Source organism: Battus philenor, unplaced genomic scaffold, assembly GCF_028537555.1.
Source record: "Battus philenor isolate CCGP_79_NKW_IND1 unplaced genomic scaffold, ilBatPhil1.0.hap1 SCAF_26, whole genome shotgun sequence".
In the NCBI taxonomy this organism is placed as follows: domain Eukaryota; kingdom Metazoa; phylum Arthropoda; class Insecta; order Lepidoptera; family Papilionidae; genus Battus; species Battus philenor.
The window spans coordinates 4,367,090-4,392,807 of record NW_027181689.1 but is presented as its reverse complement, the minus strand read 5'-3'; the positions used below and the strand labels follow the sequence as shown (position 1 = coordinate 4,392,807).

The 25,718-nt window shown below is 31.6% G+C and overlaps 1 protein-coding gene across 2 annotated transcripts in view; it reads left to right on the top strand.

The window, feature by feature from the left end:
- Positions 1 to 25,718, top strand: part of LOC137925302 (mucin-3A) — a 117,748-nt gene that overhangs the window by 54,928 nt on the left and 37,102 nt on the right. The window lies entirely within an intron of this gene.

Genomic DNA, 25,718 nt, shown 5'->3' with positions numbered 1-25,718 from the left:
CCCCTTCCAACCTTCGGGGGAGGTCCGTGTCCACTGGACGTCTTATGGATGAAAATGATGATATTGATGATAAAATTTGAAAAGTTTATTAGAAAGACTAAATAAGTAATCTTCTAAAAGTAAAAATTTTAAGGATTTTTAAGTATTATTAAGGAAATTGCGAAAATTATCACAAAAGCACTTCTTAGACTTTGTTGTGGGCTCTTTTCGTTATCAGCCACGTAGACAAGCTCAATTTGGCTCTAGTTTGTATAAAATTCGGCTTCTCTGTCTTAATAATTGTAGCCTGAAAAAAAATAAACACGTTTTAAGTAAAATAGAGCAGTGCTTCTTAAACTTTTGTCATTCACGACCCCATTTATGATTGCAAGTTTCTTAACGACCCCATACAAATATAAAAAAAATTAATATTATTTGATGCTTTATTTACTAGGTAACAATATGCATATACATATGAAAATATACAGTTTTAGAATTCGTTTTAAAACATACAAAAATCTAAAATTTAAAATTGCACAAAAAATTATAAAATTGTATGTATATTAGTTTGACATGAAAATCCCTCGACCCCAGAATTTTGTCACGCGACCCCATTTGGGGTCGCGACCCATAGTTTAAGAAGCCCTGAAATAGAGGAACAGTTGAGGAGGTTATTTAATTTGTTATAAAGAACTAACATTTTACTTTTATATCAATTTAATAATAGTATTTAATAGGTATAGACAACGAGATATGTAATAGTCGACATAAAATAAATACTTTAAGATAGTAAATAGATATGTAATGTAACGACAGGTTCTAAAGTAGGTGGAACGACGATACAGGGTCGCAAGAAGTTGCTGGATGTTGGCAGAGAAAGACCGGTCATCATGGCGATCTTTGGAAAAGGCCTGTGCCTTGTAGTAGGAATCTATCAGCTGAACAGAAGAAACCAGATATGTAATGTGTATACATAGCTAGAATTACAACCTAGCTATGTATACACCGTGATAAACAAAGGAAAAACATAACATTTTGAAATCAATAAGGATAAAGGAATAAAATATTAGAAAAAATTAGGACCTTTACATATTGATCAATTAAAAAATACATTACATACAATGTATAAAAATACATTCATTAGTATTCGTGTATATTAAATCTTAACATACATATACACACACATTCACTTTAGTTGTGTTTTTATTTTTTGTCAACGAATCAGGATTGGTGTTAAAAGTATTGATCTCTTAAAAACCATCTTTAGTAAGATTATTATAAATTTTTAAAATTAATAATAAATACAACATTAGTATTTTGTGAAATTGTAACATAATTATACGCCTCTATTGTGATATGAGAACGTGTATAAAAGTTAACAGCCAGATGTAATCTAGACTGTGTAAGGTAATATAACTAAATGTTTCATTCATTAATTATAATTATCATAGTTTTCACGCTCGACGACGCACAAGAGCGAGGTCGTTGACCGATCTATAGCTTTATGTGTAACAACTACTGTTCTAATATTCGTAACTGCTTGTTTAAAAACAGTAACAACATTTTTCTTGGTAGTTCATGTAGTTGTCAACAATATATAGTGAATTTAAGCTAGCAAAATTACTTAAATGTTCTTAAAAATACTCGAGATATATTCATTTCAAAACGTTTTTATTAGTGAGGAAAATGCGACTATTTTAAGACTATTTACGATTGTGCTTGACCCATACACGATGTATAAAAACTATTTGACTGACAGCGTCCGAATTTAAATCGGTTTTCGAATTTTAATTCGAATGAGTAATTATTAATTAAGAATAAAAAGTATTGTAACCCGTAGTGGCCAGTGATATTGAGTGTTTAACTCAAACTCTACATTTGTATTCTCTTTATTACATACACCAATAAAGCTAATGAAATTCTCGGTCCAAGAGAAGAAAAATAAAGTTAGTTTTATAGAGTCCACTGTAACTTTATCCTTTATTTTAAATATTAAAACTCTAAACGATACTACTTAATTATATCAAGTTTAACATGTCAGGTAATCATTTTGTAAGACTTGTTACTGTTAACAATAATAAAAGAAAACATATTTAAATGAAATCTTTTCTATTCACAATAGCATTGTTACATGAATAGGAAAACAATTATTAGTAGTGTTTTACAAAAGTGTGCGATTTCAGTTTATACATACACATTTTCAGGTATAACACTCTTGCCTTATAGTTTCGGAGAATATTCTTTTATTCGATTGCTAGCGTAACAAAACATTCGGAGATCAACGAAATAAATCTTCTCTTGTGCGCCTTTCCAATAGCCGCCGAGCTCTTAGATCACTTCAGCATGGAGTGAAGTAGAGTGTATGGAATGACCTAGTGCAAGGGCCCCTGAAAGAAGACGTTCGCCTGGGCTGGATACCCGATTAGCATTCCTAATCAAGGAAGCCCGTGAGAGCCGTTTGTCGACTTTGTTAGTTACCGTTGACTGGCTAAAAATACTACTATTTCGGAAAGAGTTAGCTGGGGGAAGAAGTTGTGGGAGATACTCCAAAAATATTTCTATCTAATATGATTTGTATACATCAACTAGCATTTTATATTCGTCTAATATCAATAATCATTTCTTAATAATTATGTGCTTACGAAAAATATAGACGTAGTACGTATAATATGTGTACGATATTTTACAACGCGGTCACGTTAACTTGTACATCTAGCCAACAGTATTTGTCTGTGTCTGTAATCGTAACTTGGAAGAAAAAAAATATTTTTATTATATCTTAGTGAGTTTGTTATTAAAATAAACTATGTATATTTGTGCTGTCTGTGCTTATGATCGGAGTTGGCCTTGCATATTCCTGTTTAACAACATTTCCTCACCGAGCGTACTCGGCGCTATAACAGATAATATATGTGATTTAAATTAATAACCTAATGACACTGGCAATTTGTAAATTTAGCACCCACTATCAGTTAGTGCATATATTAAAAAAAAAACTTTTAATGCGGTCATAAGAGAAGATATAGTGTCGAAAACCAAGAGATAGCATAAGTTACCAGTGCAGGCAAAAATACGTAATGGCATTTATTATAAACAGTGTAAAAGAACTGTCTCTATCCTGGAAGAGCAGGAGGTAAATGAAAACATTGTGTTCAGGATTTATGCTACAAAGATGTATTCACATGATATCTGATGTATATTAGTATGCAGGAATAACATAGTCATTTATAAATTAACTACATTTTAGGTACGTAAACAAATAAGTCTGATAATGTAGTAACTTATTCTCCCAAGCTCTTTGATGTACGAAAGCCAGCTACTAATTTCATTTGGTTCTGTCCAATAAACAATTGTAAAAATATGACATCGTTAACTTGTTAAAATAGCTAATTAAATTAGGCTATTTAAGTTAAGAAAGTTTTAGATTAAAGCTACTGCTGTTTTCTTGGTTATTACTAACCCAACCATCTAGTTTAATAACGTTATTTCGCATCGATAAACGCAACTCGTTAGCTTATGTCGTTTATCAAGTAGAACGTGCTTACAACTGCACTTCGAGTAATATTTAAATCATTAAATTAATCAGGTACGTCCGTAAGTTCTAGAAACGAAATACCAAGGCCATACGCGGCAAGGCCGTCCTGTGGCAATGCAGTTACACGGAATAAGCTCGGTACAATCAGCTGCAAAATGTAAATTTAACTTGTAAACTTTTCGTCCTTGTGGCATATTAAATGCAGAGTTTCATATTTGTGTCCGCCACTGTACAGTTCCGTTAAAACAATTTGATGTCTGTGTGCATATTTTTTTTGAACAGTTAATATGTTCAGTTGTCGGAAAATATTTTTAAAACTTATACAAACGGTTTTGCTGTGTAATCTAGGCAATTACCGGTAGTGGAATCTTCAAGAAATGACAGCGTCTTCTTGGTACGTTGTCGTTGACGAATATAACTATATCTGTTACAGTTAATAGTGCGAAATGAGTTATTCCACCACATTATTTCTCTTATTGATCCTGTACATTATACGTATTTTTTATTTAAAAACATTCAAATCACTTATAAATGTATATAATAGAATGATGTTTATAGATTCTTGTATACACCGCAATTATTGAATCCTTCTTAAAACAAAATTTGTCTATATACCTATATGTTAAATACGTATATGTTTTCTGCAAAGATATTTGATTTTAGAACGCATGTATCTTAAGAATGTTACTCTGAGGCAGTTATGGAGAAGATTCTTAATACCTGGATTCGAAAAATTTCCAATGGATCTTGTACAAGGTACAAACATATTAAACATTAGTGACGAAATGTATTTCCTTTATAGATACTTACCAAGATTTATTTTATATAAAAATATGTATCTTTTATTTTTGATTATGATGCGGTAACATCTTTTGATATTATATATTTATACAGATTTATGGGTTAAAGAAAGTTTGAAGAATGTATATCACATTGATAGCAGCTAAAAGTTTTAAAGCTAAAACACGTATTTAAGATTACTATTTATAAAAGAATAAATGTGCAATATACTATATTAATTTATTAATTCTATTGGAATACAACAGGTCAGTAACTTCTGACAGTAATAAGCCTGCAAGGAAGGATAGCAAAAATAATTTTAAATTTTGAAAACGTTTATTATTTCTGAATCCATTAATGGATACATCTGCCCCTTCTAAAGCTTCTACACCTTTAACTTGTTACTACGTATATGTCAATGCGTGCAAAGTAAAATTGTTAAAGTTAGTACTATTAAATACGTTACGGTGGTTTGTCGGACCGCAATGCCAGCTGAGTGGCAGGTGACGCCGGCAAACGCGTGCCAAGCAATTTGCCATTGAGGTACAAGATAATGATGACTTCGGTGTTATTGCCACATGTCTTTCTAGATGGTGCTCGGGCGTTTATTTTTGCTAATAATCTGTTAGTGTTACTGTTGTCCGCTTCGAAGCTGTTATCTGTGATATAAGTAGGTTATTCTATCCAGCTAGAATGTCCACGTCGTTTTGATGCTAGAAAGGCAAATTTTATACAGATTATATGTTTGCCAATGGAATAATATGTACAGGAACGAATAATATCAATAGATAATAATGTAGCGTTCCCACTCCTTATTACTGACATCTAAGGTTTTGTGTTAAATTATTTTTGTGCCAAATTGAACGCCAATTTGATTTTTAATGCTGTCAGTGATGTAACAGCTGCCACTGCGATCGGGTTCGTACAGTAAATAATCTTTTTATACATGTATATACAACGCCTTGATAGCAACTTCATCGAAGTCCTAACCTTTAATGAATTTTATGTGTGCCGGTAGTATATCCCTTTTCAATTACGTAGTTAAATAGTACAGTTTACTTATAAATATCTATTATTTATATGTGTGTACAAATACTTATATATTTGTCCCCGTGTCACGCAATAACTTTTTAACAAAAGTCAATGCGATTATCACACGGCAAGGTTATTGTTTGTAATTATTGTGTATATTTTATTGAAATTTGCTGTTATACAGAGTAATTAGTTATAGGTGTATGAGCTTTAAGAGTGAATATGTAGCATATTAGCCATCAATCAATACTACACTACAGCCTATCAAAAAATTTCAGTTTCAGTAATAATAAATAAGGTAATTATAATATAGTAAAAAAAGTGTTTGCAAAATTCGGAGTACTCTGTATTAAAATTAATTATTTTCTATAATTTGTCTATGCATTACAGAATAATTACTTTACACAGGATGATCAAAAATATGTGTAAAAGCTTAAAAGCTTCTTGTTGACAAATAAGTTGAAAATATTTACACTTGTATCTAATCATTCTGTAGTTTATGAAGGTGGTTGTGCGTAGAAATTAAATAAGAATCACTAGTTATGTGTATAAATTCTATATAATTTTTAACATTGTCGTTTCATAAATAAAGTAAAGCGTTAAGACAATTTCAGAGGAATGCCTAGTACAGCTTGACGCTGTCGACTGGAATGGTATTCCAAAGACAGTTCTGATGTGATTTTAATGATACAGCGATGAACATTTTATAGGAGAATATAATCGCTATATCGACCTGCATCTACAGACGTTAGAAACTGATCTTATTTTTAAAGTATTTCCTGCAATAGTATATCCGTAAAAGTAACGTAATTTTAAAATTATCTTTTTGTCTCCTTCTTCTTTTTATCTAATAGACTCCCAGTGCAAGTCAAAGACTTTCACAAAAATCGCCACTGGGATCGGTCTAACGCTGCCTACTTTCAGCGACTTCCTTCAGTATTTCGTCGTTCCACCTAGGTTCCATGTAAGGTCGCCACTCGAGAACCTCTCGGCCCCAGCTTCCATACCCTGTACGAGCGATGCGCCACGCCCACTAGGAACAGTCTGTATCCAGTATCTTCCGATGTACATTTAATCTTTTTAAATCGTGAATCATTAAGGAATACAGGTTCTCTAATTTCACAAGAGAATATGAAATTAGTTATAAGTTATAAATTCAGTTTGAGCAGTGATAGCCCAGCGATAGAGGACTAAGACTTGCGAACGTAGGTTTCGGGTTCAATTCCAATCTTATAAAATTTATAGTTTGCGCATTATTTATATAAGATTGCTACTGCTCACAAGTTCCTAGAGGGTTGGTAGCAGTGTCCTCTGCGAGCCATAATACCACGCTACGATAACCAACCCGCCTGCCAAGCATGGTGATTATGTTATGTTACCCATAGATACCTTTGGGAGGGGCCTATGCCTTGTAGTGGACATCCATCAACTTAAAGTATCAATGCATTCTGATGATTAAAACAGTGATGAGTAAGGAAGGAATATTAGTAAGTAATTATGTTGATTACTGCTTTTATAATTAGCATTAAAATATATGATATAAATGTGTAGATATACAGAATTGATTAGTTATAACGTTATGTTAAAACTGAAGGGGTGAATATATAGCTAAATTATCAGCTTTTACACCTACTTCCAAACACTCTGTATAGTGATAAATCTACAACGTTAATTTACTTTTTATATTGTAATATGCCAGGCCAACAACTTTTGGCAGTAAACGATTATTAATTTATTAATATGTAATCTTAATTTTGAAAACGCTATATGTTACTTTATTACTATTAAGGTATCTATTGTTACCTGACATAATTATTTTTAGATAGACTGTACCATACATCAATTGACAGCAAATGAGTAATAAATACCTCAAACAATTAAAAGTACAGACGGCCCAAAACATCGAGTCACAAAGTGATTAGACAAAGTTAACGGTTCGTAACGGTAACGACACGTAACTGACCCGCGTTACGGTATTGTGATGCGTTGTAGATTACGTCCGGTTACAAGACGTCTAATATTTTGTTCGCCTGTCAAAACATTTCAAACATTTATAACTTCTCGCTATTGCACATTCAAAATTAAAAATTTTATTATCATATTGTTTTATAACAATACTTTTAAAAGTATTTGCTATTTTCATACCTCTACTTTTTTATACATTCAGCGCAGCAAGGGACTAAAAAAGAAACAAAATTGTTTTTACGCTAGGTCAGAAAAAACTGTCATTGCAGTACCAAGCTGATTAGCTTGATAGGATTAAGCATACCATTAATATAATCAAAAGACTTTAAAAAAACATGAATGTTACTACCAAGTCATTATAATAATAATTTATTCTGTTAACAAATTCATTGTTAATTTTCAGACCAATAGTATCAAGGTCGCGAAAGGTCACTGTATGCGAGCACCTCAGAATCGGTCATTGTGAAAATCTTTAAGTTAAGCCTTGCATTGGACGTCTATATCAGTTAAAATTAATGAATAAATGAAATACCAACATGAAGTTATTGTAATACTTATCTATTAACTGAAGGTTAGGTTAGGTTAGGTTTTTATTTACTTCTTTTATTTCTTCTCTCATTAAATGTTGTCACACATCTTATTTATTTCGATATTAATACAAATAACAAAATATCGAGACCGATCGATATCCAAAGGTGAACAAAAGTAACCGGTATGGCTCAGCTGATTGGCAAGTCGAGGTGCCAGTGTGCAGGCCACATAGCGCGCAGAACATATAGTCGGTACGGCCTTAAGATTCTGGAGAGGAAACCACGGAAGTGCATCGTCGGTAATCCACCTACAAGGTGGACACATGCCCATGTAAGATCGTTGGAAGAAACTGGATGCATCCCGATTCCAACAGGTCCTAGTGGGAATCTTTGCAGGTGACCTTTATCCGTCCTAACCCGCTGAAATGATGATGAAAAAAATTGCAAATATAAACACTATGATAATAGTACTAGGAAGAAATTATAGACTTGTAAAATTCCTTATTTCTCTTAGTACCTAAAATTGTACCTGTTTATAATAATTAACAAAAAATCTTAAATGAATAAGTTGATAACATAATCAATAATTGACCACTTAACAATACATAACGTTATAACTTAGTTGTGCAACTTCGTAGTGAAGGGTGATCTTGCTTAAGCCACTGACTTGCTTTGCAACTTTTCGAAATGTAAACTGCCTTAGCGACACATACGTAATGAATAAATAATACAGTAATAAACACAGCAATGCGGAAAAAGTAAATCAAAAAAAAATTACATGAATTCATTTCATAATAATTAAAACATACCAGCAGTTTACCTCTTGTTTTTAACAATACAATACGCCGGAGTACATGGACTTTATTTCCCTTTTATATAACCTTCAATATTTTCACTTATTCGCTCTCGTCTGTAAATAGCTTGCCTGCGAAAACAGAAAGACAAGAGAACAGTAAATAAGCTATAGAGTAAGCAACGAAAGCTATGTCACCTCTTAAAATACGTTGAAATCACAAATCCGTTACTATAAAAGTACAATATTTTTACTCACAAAAACCCTTTTGTGAAGCAAAATATTGTAATATTAGTATTATATTAGATTTAAAAGTGCATTTTGTACAATAATCTTCTTTAATATTCCATATCACGTTCCCTACAGAAACAAAAAAAAAATAAACAATGCAATTTTAATAAACGTTTTTATTGTAAATTATTCTATTCCCAATATGTTTAAAAGTTCGTTTTTTATATACCTATAGCACATAAATCGATGTTTAAGCTCTTCTCGCATCGTTATCATCATTACTGATAAACGTGTTCTCACAGATACGTATTTATCTTCGTCTTGATTATACTGCGCTATCTGTTCCTACCTTAGCCGGCGTTGAGCGCAGCTTAGAGTTTAGTATCAAGAGACGAGCGGATTAGGTCCAACTAACTGATGAAACTACGACGTCTTAATCAAAAATTACACGGCGCACGCAGATGGTACAAAAGCTGGTAAATAAACATATTGAGATCACGCAGAATCCACCGATATACATACAATATATATGTATCGCCTTTTATCCTTCGCCACATATTTTTAATACCTTTTATTTTATATCCTTCTTTACGTTTTTTTTTTTGCAATTCTCATTTCACAATTTGTTAAAAGCATTTATTCACAGCTCTAGTTTTGGAATATGTCTTAATTCTATAACTTCTTTGCCCGACGTTCATTTTTATTATTTTTTATTACCTACTATCGTTATTATGTAACGATACTTTGACATATTGCAAGAAAGTATAGCGTTATTTTGCGTCAATTATTAAGATGGACAGTTACAGATAGATAGTTTATATTTTAATTAAGATTCGAGCTATTAACTTTTTGTCTCTTCGTAAGTAAATATAGACACAAGCACGAGCCACAGTGTTGTATTGTAAATAGCATTACGTTCAATATTGACCTCGGTGCGGCCTTACTTTCTATTTGATCTGGTCTCGGCGCGGTTTCCTGCTCAAAAGAGGCTGTGTCTTAATATTATACAATATATAGATTAATTGGCACACTCCGTATGAAATGTCTCAAGCACGTGACGTATTGTTCACGTGGTTATTGGCGATTTCATGGCATTTATTTTAGTATAATATTTTCGTAATGATATTGAGCAATTTATTTATTCCAATTTCCTATAAAAAGTATATGCACAATATTAACAGTCTTTCTTCGAAATTAACGAAGGTCTAATGTATGTAATTATTTAATCATCACATGAGAAGTTGTAAAAAAACACATTCCCTGTACATGATATTTTATGAAGAATTATTATATTTTGAATCTAACTTAAGAATACAATTATATAAAAAATGTTCCTTTTGTTATATCAAACACTTTCACAATCACAATTTCTGTAAAGAAAAATATTTAAAATCAAGGCTTTTTTGAATAAATGTACAACTTTTGACTAGATGAAGGCTTTAATTGGCGTACGAAATTAATCTTTTATCATTTGATGACAGTTCGCTATATTTTTCGTAGGTAAATTAGCTCGGTTAATGGTTGCCTTTAAGAAATTTCCGTTAGTGTTAAAAGGCTTTTAAAAATATAATTAATATATATAATGGATCTTGGAGTAACGAGTAGGTAGGATTTAACTCTTACCTAGTATTAATACTAAAAGCAAGAGTAACAGAAGAGAAAGCATACGTCACAAATAAACACACGTCTATAGAGAATAAAGCAATAGTCCCACTGTCTTATTACAGAACGTCCGAGAGTCGAGAGTCGAAACGCTCACAGAGTATGATAATAGAATAATGAATAGAGGCATTAAAAGGTGCCCGCAAATAACCCCGAGGCGAGAGAAACCAACCTGTCCAAATTTAAAATCGGAAACCTGCTCCGCACTAAGATTTTCACCCGACCCCGTTTCGAGACCTTTTTACCGAATTCGCAGTTCACTTTCGATTTTGACGTATCACTAGCTCTTGCCCTCTTTTTGTTCCGACTCGTGAATGAACGTCTCTGTACAGTTAGTTACATAATTAATAGATCTGAAGTGTTTTTAAATTTTATTGCATTGTAATAAAGTATAATTTGCTTAATGCATTACATTCATGATATTATATTTTTTATTCTACCTATAAAAGATTAAGTTATTTTGTCAGTTATCGAATTCAACATTGTCTCGTCTCCGAGGTTCAAATAGGACATCTGTAGATGAATAAAGTAATGGACATGGCTAATTGGCCATTTTGCCCAGCAGATTAGCAAGTGGAAGTGGCAGTGGGCAGGCCACATAGCGCCCAGAAGAGTTGGCCGCTGTGGCCTTAACATTCTGAAGTAGAGATCATGGAACGACAGGTGTTGCGTAAGACGCCCATCCAATAGGTGAATCCTTAAGGGAGGATCTTGTTAAGGCCGTTGATAGACCCAGGATGCGGCTTCCAACCGGTTCTATTGGAAATCTATAAGGAAAGCCTCTATCCACCAGCAGATGACACGTATCAAGTTTAATTAATCCACAGAGATTGTTTAATGAATTTTTATTATGAGAAATCATCCATACATGTGTACGGCATCCTTTTTTTACTAAGTACTAAGCGTTAAGTATTATGTGCTGCCTTATAATGCTAATGTACTGTAACTATTATAATTATAAGGTTTAATGCAATAATAAGTATGATTTTTCTTCGATCGTCTATAAGTTAGTGTATTTTATCAGTTAGTATTAGACATTTTTATGTCCGGTTAAAGTTTATCAATAGGTCAATTAAAACTATCATTTTTTTAGTCAAGTACTCAAATCATTGACAAATCATTAGACTTCGTAGATTTATTAAGTTTCCTATTCCATCTAGCGGAGTTCATTATTTTATGTAAATGATAAGAGTTTTATGTGTTAATTAATACTTTAATTTTATTTACTTTACTCTTACGTACTATTCATCATAAAATCTATAAAATCATAAAGCTTAGAGATTTGAAATTTGATAAGATTATTTCTTTTGTCCAGTAAAAATTTCACGAAATTCCGTTCATAAGAGGGAGCTCTTATTATTTACTATATAGATACATAACGCGAAGCGTGTGGGAGACTGTTAGTATTCTATAAATATAATCTTTTAAAATATTTATTAGTATGACAATATATCTCGTGCAGTCTTGCAACATTATTACTGCGGTTCGCCCTTGACCCTATATTAATACATTCTCTCGACAAGACAACGTGAGGCGACAATTATAACTTTGTGAATATTATTATTATTTAGATATAAAGGATGGTTATAAAGTTTCTAAAGCTTCAATGGAATGAATGCATAGCTTATTTGCTATCATTTAATGCATGGTATACCCTTTCTAAAAATCTGCGGTTACAGAAATAAACAATAATGTAATGATAAATTGGTAAGAAAAAGAATTTTCAAAATTCGTATTATTACATATTAAAATTAATTATTGTTTACTATCTGCCCCTATGCAATTTGTATTACCCGAAGCTAACGGTTTATAACAAATGAGCGCATAAAACATGTGTATTCGATGGTCAGAGAGAAAAAAGAAGGTAATTTATTATGTGTTTTTAGACATATACCCGAAAGAAAACTATTTCTTGTTGTGTTATGTAATGCTATTCATAATTTTAAAAACAACGAAATAAAATAATGCACATATTTATTAACACAAACAAATCTTTGCGATATATTATCAATATATAAGTAAAAACGATTCGTAAAATGTGCTTTAATGTCTTGTTGAAGGGACGTAAAAGGTTCATATGGAAATAAAAGGTAGTAAAGTTGCAAGGATTATAAAAGAATAAAATAAATAAAACATTTGACATTAATCAAAATCACAAAAAGGATTTAATAAAACAAAAATAAATCACAAAAAGGATATAATGAAACCAAAAATATTGCGTACCATAAAGCAATTTATTCACATTATTATTTACGTCTTAAAACTTATTTTAAGTTATCGTTGTTTATTGTTAAATTAAAAGTTTTTTGAAATCAATGAAAATGAATGAATGGGAATCAATGAAATGATCTCAATTAAATATTATATAACTGTTTATCTAACATTAAAATGTAATTATATACGTTTCTGGTAATAAAGAAACTATTTAAATGTCACCGGAAATTAATAGGTGTTATGACCGTGAAATTTAATTTCACGTGAAACTGTATGCATCAAAATGATTTGTAATGTGAACCTTGGTAATTTTCTCACTGTTGGAGTACCGGTATCTTTTATGAATAGCTCGAGCTTCTACTAATGATACCCATTTTCATCTGATGACGTCATTACGACGTTTTCACCAAGTAGCGATACATACGAGGAGCTCGTGTCTGCCAGGAAAAATATTGAATATGGTTGTTGCGATTACAGTTATTTTGGAATGCGATTCCCTTTTTTACAAAGTGTGACGGCCAATCGAGTTGCCTACGCAAAAAATAATGTAGTTTCTCTATCAACAAGGTTCTATTATGACCCAGATATAATTAATTCAGTCACACTCCTACGTTTAAAATGTGATTTGTTAATAAATAATTATGATAATATTGGTCAATGTAGAAGACAAATATGTAATTAAAATATTCATTTATGTTATTATGATGGTGGACATTTTTATTCTAGTTCCTCTTATGTTCAGGGTCATTGGTGTAAACATAAACAATTACTGGTTTGTGTTTGGTTACAGAACTAAGGGACAGTACCCAAGTTTCTGCAGTCGTAGTAACATTAGTCAGGTATTATTAACCCACCAAGATCTTCACAGGAGACCTTGAGACGGAATGCTAAACGGGTATTATCGACGAGCAACAGCCCAAGCCAAAGTATTCTGGTAGGGCCTGACTTAGTTACTCTAAGTGGTGTCCGTCAAAGCGCTAGAAATGCACAGTTACTTCCTGATATGGTGATATTGTAGTATGTAGCCTTAGAGATTCGAACCCTTGGAATCTGTAAATGCAATACGGACAGCAGTGCGAGACAGGTCAAAAAAATTAAAACTTTCTCGATTATTCTAGGCATATAGCATATATGTATGTATATATATGTCACAGCTCACATCAAATTACTTATTTATCTTAATTACTTGTTACGTACTTACTTATAAATATAATACACAAGTTTATTACTAATTAATTTGTGTATATTTCTTTTGTTTACTTCTATATTTAAATCAGTTTCTAAATCACTACTTGCTCTACTATACACAGGGCACTCGGTTTTTATGTGGATTACACTTTCATTTCTCTTCGAGTCACATGCACACGTCGGGCTGTCCTTACATTTGTACTTATAGTGATTGGCAAGTAAAAGCTGTAAAAGGGTTTTTAATGTACGGTAAACTCTATTTAAAATTATTAATTTCTAATATATGACTATGATATCAGAATGGAAACAATCCGATTAAGAATTCAGCATTTCTCAAATAGTTTGAATTCAGAACCATAAAAATGCTAATGATCTTTCACCGACGCCAACGGCCTCCGTTCGAAAGTGTCCTAAAAATTAGCAAAACGATTCTCTGTAATCGATTTCATGTACTTGACATTCACATCACCTGCCTTTTGTAAAATAATACAATTCATTCTCTGCCTTACGCGGAATAAATAAGACTTAAAATATTTTTCGGTCTTTTTTGGCTGGAATGTACCGAATCAACCTGCTTTTAGAAATGCTGCATACGATATTGTATCCTTTGTTTACGTGATAAGGTATAAAATAACTGGTATTCGGTAAAGACAAAGGTTAATTCATTATGCGACACCGTGCTCTATCCTATAAATAGTGTTTGATCTGTTTTTTCATGCATTTGAATTTGGTAAACGTGCGATGTTGTGACTTGATTTTTTAAATTTACAATTTCTTTTGCTTTCGGTGTTTCGGTTCCTTTTTCTTGTTTTTTAAAACTATACTTTCTTTGACCTTGAATGTTTCGTCAACAACTTTTACTCGGTGTTGTTACGAGATTTTGAAGCGATTGTAATAAAGTTTTTTTTTTAAATTATATTTTTATGTACATGTTTAAGGTATATTGATGCAAGATACTTTTAAGATTTAAAATAAATTTTATTGTTATTCAGTTTTACAAAAGTAAACGTTTATGTTTTAGAGATGTCTTTAGAAAATGAAGATTTTGATGATTTTTATATCTATGTAAATGGGAACAGTCCTAAAAATATTTTTTTACAGTTTACTGAATTGGCCCTTTTTCCATAAATGGCTGTAAGATATTTGGGAGTGGCTAGAATCCATCAATGGACGTCCTAATTGGTGTAATCTTTGGGATATCATTGGTTAAATTAGAAAATTGCTAAACTGATTTGTTTATTCTAATTTTAACGATAGATCTATCTAAAATAACATATAAATAAAATTGACCTAAAATTGAGATGCGCAGAACGACTATTAACATTTCTTTATGAACCCTACCCTTCTCGTATGTTGATTATACATAATCCGAAAATTATTATATTAGTTAGCCACAGTACATATTTTGTCAATCATTTTCTGTTCTTAAATTTATAAAATTGGCCTTAGTATTTTGGTTAAATGTCACTATTTAAGATTATTGTACATATATCGATTGTCCCTGAGTATACTAACTAATAAGACCATTTTACAGAATTATCTAACAAACCTTTTATAATTATCAAGACTTCTTTTCTACATTTTGTCTAGACGACTTTTAATTGTATCGATAAGATATTCAGACGTGAAATCAATGGTAAAAGTTTTATTTGGTATTTACTTTGCTGTACGCAATTGTTATCCAACAATCTCATTAATTTAAATAGCTTCGGCTAAATTTGGTGACCGTTTGAAAGTTTTGTTTATTTTTAATTGAATTCAAATTACTTAGCGATTGCAGTATCTTTTATTGCCTTTTTAATATTAAATACAATAATTATTAATTATTATTATTATTTAATTGTTTATATTTCTACTTTTCCCATACTATAGTGGTCTGTAAGAGATTGCCTTGTGTGATAAGACGGCCCATTGTACTTTTTCATTTATTATTATGAAACTATTTAAATGTATCCTAGTGTTTACAATAAAGAATATTAAAATAAATAAAAATAACTTTATTATAACTGTTTCATCATTAAATGAAAATAGAATATATGAATAGTTAAAATAAATTTAAAATACTCTGATAACAACTAGTCGTTCGTTAATCGAACATTGTGCGCATTTCGACAGACCAATCCAAAAGTAAATTTCCTCATATGACATTATTTGTGTAGATAATTTAAGCTTTGTGGCATCGTAATCATTAAAAATATTTCTATTGAAAATTTTCTCTTTTCGTGTAGTTCGATAAGAAAAAAAATATAACAGGCCATTTGTAACCATCAAATGCCTTCATCAGCGATAAAAAAACATAAACATTCCAAATTCAAACTTGTTTGCTACGCCTCAAAGGCAAATTGACGCCGTAGAAAGCGATATCCAGTGAAAGTCTATGGTGAAATATTTGAAGAAATTCACATTTGTTTAGATTTTACTTCGCACGCTTAATGTGGTAATTTGTGTGTTCACGGTGAAGTAACAATATAAGCTTTTAGATATAAATATTTGTAATCTTTTTTAGTGATGTACATGTCGTAATTTTATTGAAAATGTCATATATTAAGAACATAATTTCCTAATCTCTCCTCCGTTACAAACATTGTGTATTAAGAAACCGATACGTGTGTATGAATCATCTCAAGACTATTACGTCATCTCATTCCTTCATTTTATATAAATATTTCGTATGCTAGAGGAATTTACAATTGTACTTTAATGTCTTATTTTTATTCGATGTAATCTTATTCAAAAGATAATAATAAGTGTGACCATTTTTGCTACTTTAACACATTGAGTGCCATAGAAATGAGATTTTTTAACCCCAAAAATCTGCTAAGGTATACATGGATGACTGAGAATTATGCCTAAATTATAAAATATCTGATTGGCCTAAGCAAAATGAACGGGCCAGATACTCGGGTATGAGTAGCTGGCACCAAATGTGTTGATAATATTTTATATTTTAATTTTTGCTAACAAAGTTGACACTGAGTAAAAAAACTTAAAATAAAATAATTTAATAATAAGTTACACTCAACTCTGTCTTTCTAATAGCTCTAGGAGTTATATAGTAAGAGTATATAATAGTAGGTTGTAGGAGTATATTTGTACATACGTTTAAATTTGTTGTTTCTTGGATTATTTTAGTAGTAATACTATATAATTATAATAATAATATGTTCTACATTGCATTTACATTCTCTCTGTAGATGGTGTCGACATACCCTAACAGTGTCCATAATGTGGTGGTAGAAATATCATGTCACACGAATTTGTGCATATATTACACGGACCCAAGATGCGATTCATCGATGTGGTGAAATTGGCAACCACCGTAAACATACTGACTTGCAACCTAAGGATAGCAATATGGAGTAGAGATAGGAAGTGGTCGCAGGAACAATAATGTTAAAAACTGGACATTGCTAGGGCGTTGAAAAAAACTTTAAGAAGAGAATAGAATAGCCGAGTAAACACTGACATGCAAGAACGTGAGCTGAAAAAGGGAGTTCTGACTGTTATTGTAAAAACAAAGGTGCTAATGTCTGTGGTATAAATATTTAATAAATGATTAAAAACTGCCGCAGCAAATGCCTTTCTTTTAAACTGTTTTTTCTAAATTTAAATATTCCACTTTATTTGTATCGTCCAGTCGGCTGCTAATTACACTGACAAGTCGTTCTATAGTAAAATCGAAAGTAAAAGTTTTATTTATTATTTGATAGTTGTTCATATCTTATCAGCTATCTTATCTGACGAAATCAGCTATTCAAATAGTTCCATTTCGTTACGTATTAAATATCGTTAGTTGACAGAATGAGTTGAGCAGTGGTAGCGCTGCGGTAGAGTGCCGAGACTTGCGATTGTAGGTCGTGGGTTCGATTCCTGGGAAACAATCGTATGTAATTCACACTCTATGCATTGATTAAATAAGATTGCGATTGCTCGGCCAAAAGTTTCCAGAGGATAGTCAGCAGCGTCCTTTGTGTACCATAATACCAGACCGAGTTCGCGAACACGCCTGTCAAGCGTGACAATTATGGTATATCCCCATAAATATCTTTGAGGTAGGCGTAAGCTTAGCTGTGGGCGTCTATGGATTGAAACTACGACTGAATGAATGTATCAATGTATTTTTTTACCATTAATCACCCAGTATTTTTATGTAACTTTGTTTTTAATACTTAAATTTTTTTTAATGAAAAAACAACATGTTACCGTAAATAACCAAAAAACAATCAATATTACTCATTGATCTAACTGTATTGAATATTGTCATTTGCGGAAATCGACATATTATCAGGTTTTTATTTTTATTCCAGAATAGTCTTTGACCCGGCTAATCAGTTTTTCATACCTAGTTGACATGTGGCTTAACTTTAATAATTAACTTAACTTTTATATTGAGCCTATAGAATAGAGGACCAATAAAATTGCTATTATCTATTGATAATAGCAATTTTATTGGTCCTTACCTCAATTGATCTAAATCTTGACGGTACTGAACTTTATTGTTACTTGTAATGCTAATGTTGGTAATGCTCAATTATCTTTTTTTATAGCTTTTCGTTCTATTATCATTTATACCATGACAGGGACTTGTATTTCTAAGTAAGTTCATAAAGTTTTTTTTTGTATAATTTGCATTTTTTTTCTCTTATCCATCAAATTCTCTTTCTCTCTGTCTTATTGCGGCATTAAAAACTTTTTTCAGTCTTGTCCTCGCCTCCCACTTTTCGCCACATTTCACGCTATTCGACATTTTACAATATCCATATTTAACACTTTTGTTTTGGTCATTTTAATTATTTTAAATTATACACATATATTACAGCTTTTATTTTGGGTTAAATTATAAATACAGATTTAATGCAATTAAAATAGCAAAATACAGGTTATTCTTATAAGAGTCAGGGTACCTCCAATTGCTACACATTTTTAAAGAAAGGTTGTTAAAAAACAGTTCTAAGCTATTGGGATTTCCAGGCTTACCAGTTCATTAAAGCTATTTGTTAGTAAGCTATACAGGCTGTCATAGTCCTTAGCTACTTAGAACCACCACTGGTTCACTATTAACATTTCGTAGCATATAACACAACACTACATATAGGTATGCAAGGTCTTTGTCATAAATTTACTATTAATTAACATTAGTTAATATCTATGTTTTCAAAATAATTATTATGATTTCGTATTAAATAAACGACCGTGTGTACACCATATAAGGGGTAATTATTATCCAGATTGTTAATAATATCGTTCATTCGAGAAAATTCGACCTGCGTTGATGATGTCAGTATTAGTCATCGAATACAAAGTTTGGCTTAGCTAAACATTAGTTGTAAAAAACTTGACATCCTTGACGGAATCTGTTCACAAATTAAGTAGTTTTTAAAAGCAATATTGTCTCTAGTTTTAAGATGTTGATTGTGAGTTGATATTACTAATTTTACATCCTCCTTCTTTTGTATTATATAACATAAGGTATTTATTAGTTTATTCTATGGATGGTGTTTATTAATCTGTAAAAGACGATTGACGACGAATGTACAGCTCATTAGTCAGTAAAAAGCTTTGATGCATTTACAACTATTTATAATCAACCCCAAAAAAAAAAAATATAACCCTGAATAATATCACATTATTTTTATTATTGAAATGCGGCGGGCCAATAAATTTTGATAGTACAAAGTTTGCAGAAGTAGATAGACAATCAAGGTTTGGTGTAGTAGTACAACTTTTGAAATCGCTTTTTCTTTATATATTATCAATATTTATTACATTTACCCTTTTAAAATTATTCATGTATTTCAAGTTAATATTTATACACGGTGTCCCATAAATCAAAGCCAAACCGAAATCGGGTCATAGTTCTCATTTTCTGATATGTACAGCCGTAATAGGCTAATACAACATTCGCCATAGCAAGAAGTAACTAGAATATTTTATAAGCTATAAGCAACATCTTTAGATAAAATAGAACGGAGGCAAGTTTTAAATTAAGTTAAAAGTGTATTTTATAAACAGAGTTAACAAATGAAGATGGGCTCTAAATCGACATTACCAACGATTCCGTTTTATGAATGAACACTAATTTGTAATCTTAGGTTCCAAAATTTTATTTTATCGCGATCCTATGAATCAATCGAAAGTATGTTTGTTTAACTGGCGTTTAGTAAGCGAGATTAGCGTCTTGTTTAATAGCAAATAGCATTCGGTTTCAAAATAAGGCACCCGTGTTTTGCAAGCAGTTCAGCTAGTAGGCTTTCTAGTCTGTACTAAGTTATTCATTTAACGACCTTGTTATAGTAAGAGGGTGGACAGAGGACTTTTAGATTTAATATGTAGACTTTAAAAAATGTAAGCGAAACATTGATATTTATTCGTTTATTTTATCTTTATTGTAAATCTAAGAAGAAAATTAAAATAAATCATATTAGAAAGCGAAAATATAAAAAGAGCGGTTTTAATCGTAAACAACGATATCTTCCAGACAACCATTATTCTATTCATCCAATGAATACAGATTGACTACGCATTTATTTCTAGTAATTCTGTTCACTACGTCCTACTATTTTTTCACAATAGTTATGTATATTTGTAAAGCATGGAAGTTCTAAACGAAAACGTTTAATTTTTTTTGTAAGTAGAAATAAGTCCGGTTCAGATGACGTCACCGTATATCCTAACGTATTCTGTATTGTGTCTGATTTGTCCAGAAGCAGATTACATAAGTCTTACGAATTTTAGTAGAAATCCTATTTTTTTATCTTATCAAATTAACATCTTTATCGGTTCTAAGATGACGGAGCATTGAAGGCTTCTTTATAGTGACATAGCTCGTGGGCTCCCTCGGTAACCACTTCTTGAGCATATATCTGCCACACTAGAAGCTACTCACCTATTGCACAAGTGTTAATTCGCGGGCCCCAACTGACGGTACTGTTTGAGGGAAGTCAACACGCTTTAAACAATTGTTTTGTTAGACATGCGACGCGTCATCGAGAACGCCGTACCGGAGATTGCGTTTTGACAAACTCGCCACAAAATACGGTATCTTTTATTTTTAATTTTGTCAATATAAGCTTTTCATCTAACAGCCATATGGTTTACTTCTTACGCCAGTTTACTTCATTTAACAAAGTGAAAATCTTTAGTCCTAAAGACTGATCTTATTTAATTCACTGGAATGGGCGGCCACTGCATGGACGCAAGAAATATTCGAGAGTACCTAAGAATACGTTAGTGTCGATAGATCATATTATTATGTGCTAAAACAAACCACATTAGTACTAATGACTAAAAATCAATAGATACAGTTGATTGTTTTAACTCAAGAATGTGTGTTCTCGCAATGCGACGTCCGAAATCTATGATGTCGTAAGGAGTGTCATCAGCTAAGCTCGTCTATTGTGCAAACAATTGCGGTCCACTCCATTATGCTATCATTTCAACTGTGGGAATAAATTTTTTGCGAAACTTTTCGAGAAACATGGGCGCGCGAACTTACACTGCCATAGTATATTTGATACTTAAAATACTTAGATACATAATAGTACATATGATGATAAATGCTTAGATAAGACCAAAAATAGAGAATTAAGAAATAAAGATAAAGAAAAAATTGAAGAGTGACTTATTTTTTTAATAGATCATTATTGCCTGATACGAAGGACCCAGATTCGATACCGTACGGATTCTGTTAGTTAAGCCGAGGTATAAGGGTGTCTCAATAAGGTGAAAAAAAGTGACGGTTCAAGTCATCGAGCTCAATTGTAAAAAGGGTTAGCTTAGCAGGGGATCCTCGATCACACTAGATAAAAGCATTGCCAGAAATTCTCCCTTCACTTTAGCTTCCAATGCTAGGAGTGACATTAGCCAGGCAACCGACCAGATCGAGGTTTGCCTTCTCGGACTAGCTTCTATCGGATGCTAAGCAAGTATTATCAACAAATGACAGTCCAAGCTAAGATCCTCTGGTGGGGTCCTTGACCATAGTAACTCTATGGGGATTCCACCAAAGTTATCTAGGAACTCGACGGCTTCCTGATCTTGTAAAATAGTAGTATGTAGCGGTCCGAGCTGAGGACCCCACAGAAGCCCTCGAGCGTCAACCAGCAGCTCAAACCAGCATAATACGCAACTGCCATTTGAGCAGCAATGGAACTCCGGTCCATAAAAATAATTAGGCGTAGTATCATCAGCGTTCACCTACGTGAAATCTCATGAAGCTGTGAATACCAAAGAGGCAAATGGCATTTGTCTATTGTATAAAAATATTGGTAGGAATTTAAATGACTTAAGGAATTTAATAAGTGATAAACTAATAAATAAAAAAATGCTTAAAAAGAGAAAGTTAACTACGAAACATTTGATTTTAAGTTTCAAGTTGTTTATACACGATACCAGAAAATCAATTCGAAATTAATATACCATAGTATTGTAAACCTCTTTACGCTGAATGTGCTAAGAAGATAGTTGCAAGACGATTGCGGACTATTGGAAAGGTTAGTTGAAGGCAATAAAATGTTTTGTTAACTTGTCTGACACTCAGCAGCGGCTAAATGCATTTAGCATGACCATGCAATAAGTATTTACACGGACTGATGACCTAGAAGTCCGTTAATGGTAGATATGAGACCATGGAATCAGTACATTTATGAGGATGATAGGGTAAATAAAACATTAAAAAATTATCCGTAAAGTGCCTCGGAGAAAAAAGTATATAATCATAAAAACGTTTCAGCCATAGGAAGTCCACTGGACATAGGCATCCACCACAGACTTCCAGTTTCCGATCCATCGATGACTATCATAAATGTATATGTATAGAAAAGTCCTGAAGTATTTTTTTAAAAGAATCATGGTAACACTAACTGTATTGCGAAGCTTAGTGCATTGACTCTGTCCGCCTCACCCACTGACTCAGTGACATCTAATTTGTATCTCGCTCGCACTAATGATAAGTTAAAACTGTCTCTTTCGCACGCAACTTTTTACATGACTTTTCCAGCTTAAGCCGATAACCGGTTTTGAAAGGGTTTAAAGTCTCCCAGTGAGTAGTTTTTCTTTAAACATTCTTTGGTAGTCTTTTTCATTTCCTGGTTGATACTGTTAAAGATATCTGGAAATATTTTGAAATTCACTATAATTAATTGATAAATTATTAATAATACCTAATTTATTTACGCTTTTAACTTATTATATAATCGTGGAATAAAATACTGTATATATACTGTGTATATATACATTATAAATATTTATAATTTAATAGATGACATAAATCTAAATCCTTTTCTCAAATATTGTACATCAAAATTGTGATATTAATTAAATTAAATTATGGTATTATGTTAAACAAAATAATTAAACTAAACAAGTTAAAAAAAATTTTTTTTCGTATTTTATTCTTTTTGACTTCCATAAATAAATAAATTATTAATCACCACTAAAACTAAATTATAACAATAATTATCCCCTTTTCTGCTTCGGGAACTTAATCAACGCCCCCTCAAACCTCCTTGCAGGTGGAATTAAATAAACATTTTAACTGATCTCTACTTTTCGAAAGGAATATTTCTAACAAATTTCAAGTCTCGTTACTTTTTGTTTCCAAAGACGTCATGATAAGCTAGTATATAAATGAAAATCTCATATATATATTTTCTATTATCTGTGTACAATGACAATAATAATTCGCCAAGTAAAAGCTTGTAGCACTTTAAAGTTTAATTAAAACTTTCAAATTACAATTGTTAACAGTAAAGTAAATGCCGTACAGAGCATACTTCCCTTGACACAATAGGTAATAAAAGTGAAATTAAGTTTAACTTTAAAAGATTGCTAATTAAACTCAAGTCATAAAAACGGACTACATTTTATTTTCACCTGTATTTGTACAGTCGCGTGCAATAAAAGTAATCCAGCGATGTATATCTTCGTTTTATTTTTCGGACGTTTAGTAATCGACATATATTATAAGTGGCCTGCTTCCTGTGTCTTCTGACGACATTAAAAAGGTCGTCTGTTCAATTTAAGGGTGAACCTCCTAGTGGTTTATGGCTGTAGAACCTCAAGGCTGCAGCGGCCACCTGTTATGCGCGCTATGCAACCTAATAATACTAATAATAACATTAATATGTGATTCAGCTTTTAATTTTTTTTAATGATCCTCGCTATTGGTGACCTCTGGTACCCCAACTTTTTTGGGACAAGGACTTTGGTTACTTTTTAATAATTTTTTCACTTAGCATTTAATTTTCACGCTCTTCTGTCATTCTTCTTATTATCTTTTATTCTTTTTCTTGCTTTCTACATTTCCCTTTCATATTTTCCGTTCGATATCATTCTTTCTTCTCATCATACCTTAATTATTACAGTTTCTTTATTTTAATTTATTTTTAAGTTTAGGTCTTTTTCTGGGTTTACATGGTTGACAATTTTATTTTAATCACTTATTTATTTTTACCATATATCTTACAATTTTACAGCTTTTGATATTAGAATGTGTTAGCTCATAAAGTAAGATTTTGGTATTTATAAAATTTTGCTTATTGTTGTAATGAAATAATATTATATTCGTACAGGCTAAACGTATCCAGAAAAACAATCATAAATCAATCATTTTAATTAAACTTTAAAATAAAAAAAATTAAACATCATCACTACGTTATGTTTTACGCTGTAATACTTCTTCAAAGTTTTGCAAACTTAAAAAAAATTACTAGTCATTATACCATTACACTCAAAAAATAATAAATTTCATGCTTTAGTTTGTAAGGTTTATATTTAAGTAAAAGAATAAACTATCAAATTAATACACATATGAAAGCGGAACGTGTGACAATTTGACTAAAACTATTTAACAGTTGCACTGCTAATTAAGAATTATTTAATGTGCTAAATGATATTTGCTATATTAAACCTTATGCCTTTACATTAAAGGGCAAATTTGAATAAACTCTATTAAAACTAGCAATATGAATTTAGTTATATTAAAGTATTTTACCGCTTTTAGTAGGAAGTCGTCAGTAACGGGAAGCTAAAAACATACAAAAATTTAAAATAACTGCAACAGGTAATCACATAAACGTAAAATGACTAAAAAGAACGGATAAAACACACTCATGAAGTATTGTATTAGGTAGTCATATAAAGAAATTATATTTGTGATTTTGAGGTTTTTGTAATTAATCTATTAATTTTGAGCTTTATGTAGTCGGCTGACTAGTTAAATAGAAAAGAGAGTCATAAAACGGTTACAAACTGAACTGTATAAGAAAAAAGTAATTCAGCGGGTACACACTATTGCATATACCTTACCAAGATTTCTAATAAGCAACCTTATGACCTATGCAACGATCCCTTAAAAGAGGTCTTAGGTTAAGCGCTCTCTGCGGCCTGCCGCCTCGAACTCGCTGAATCCGCAAATACTATTTGGGCAGCAGTGCAAGTCCAGTCCTAAAAAAACCGCCTACATTTTTTAAAACGAAAGCCCATCACAACCGTTACATAATTTCTTACTTAACGTTTCTTTATAAAATTTTAAACGACAAATTTACGTCATCGTGTATACTTGAGAATATCAATGTGGAAGTTCCTTATCATCAGGTCGTCCAAAGAAACAAAAAAATAACAAAAAGTTTTAATATCTCGCACTACAATACCGTTCTTGGACGACTCTACTTGATTCACAGATTATACACTACTTCAATCAATTTAATACAGAAATAAAAAGGTAGACATTTTTAAAGACTCGTAATAGCTTGAAGTAAATACTTGAACACTTTTCGTGAAATAATAAATTTTTTTGTCTGTAATATTA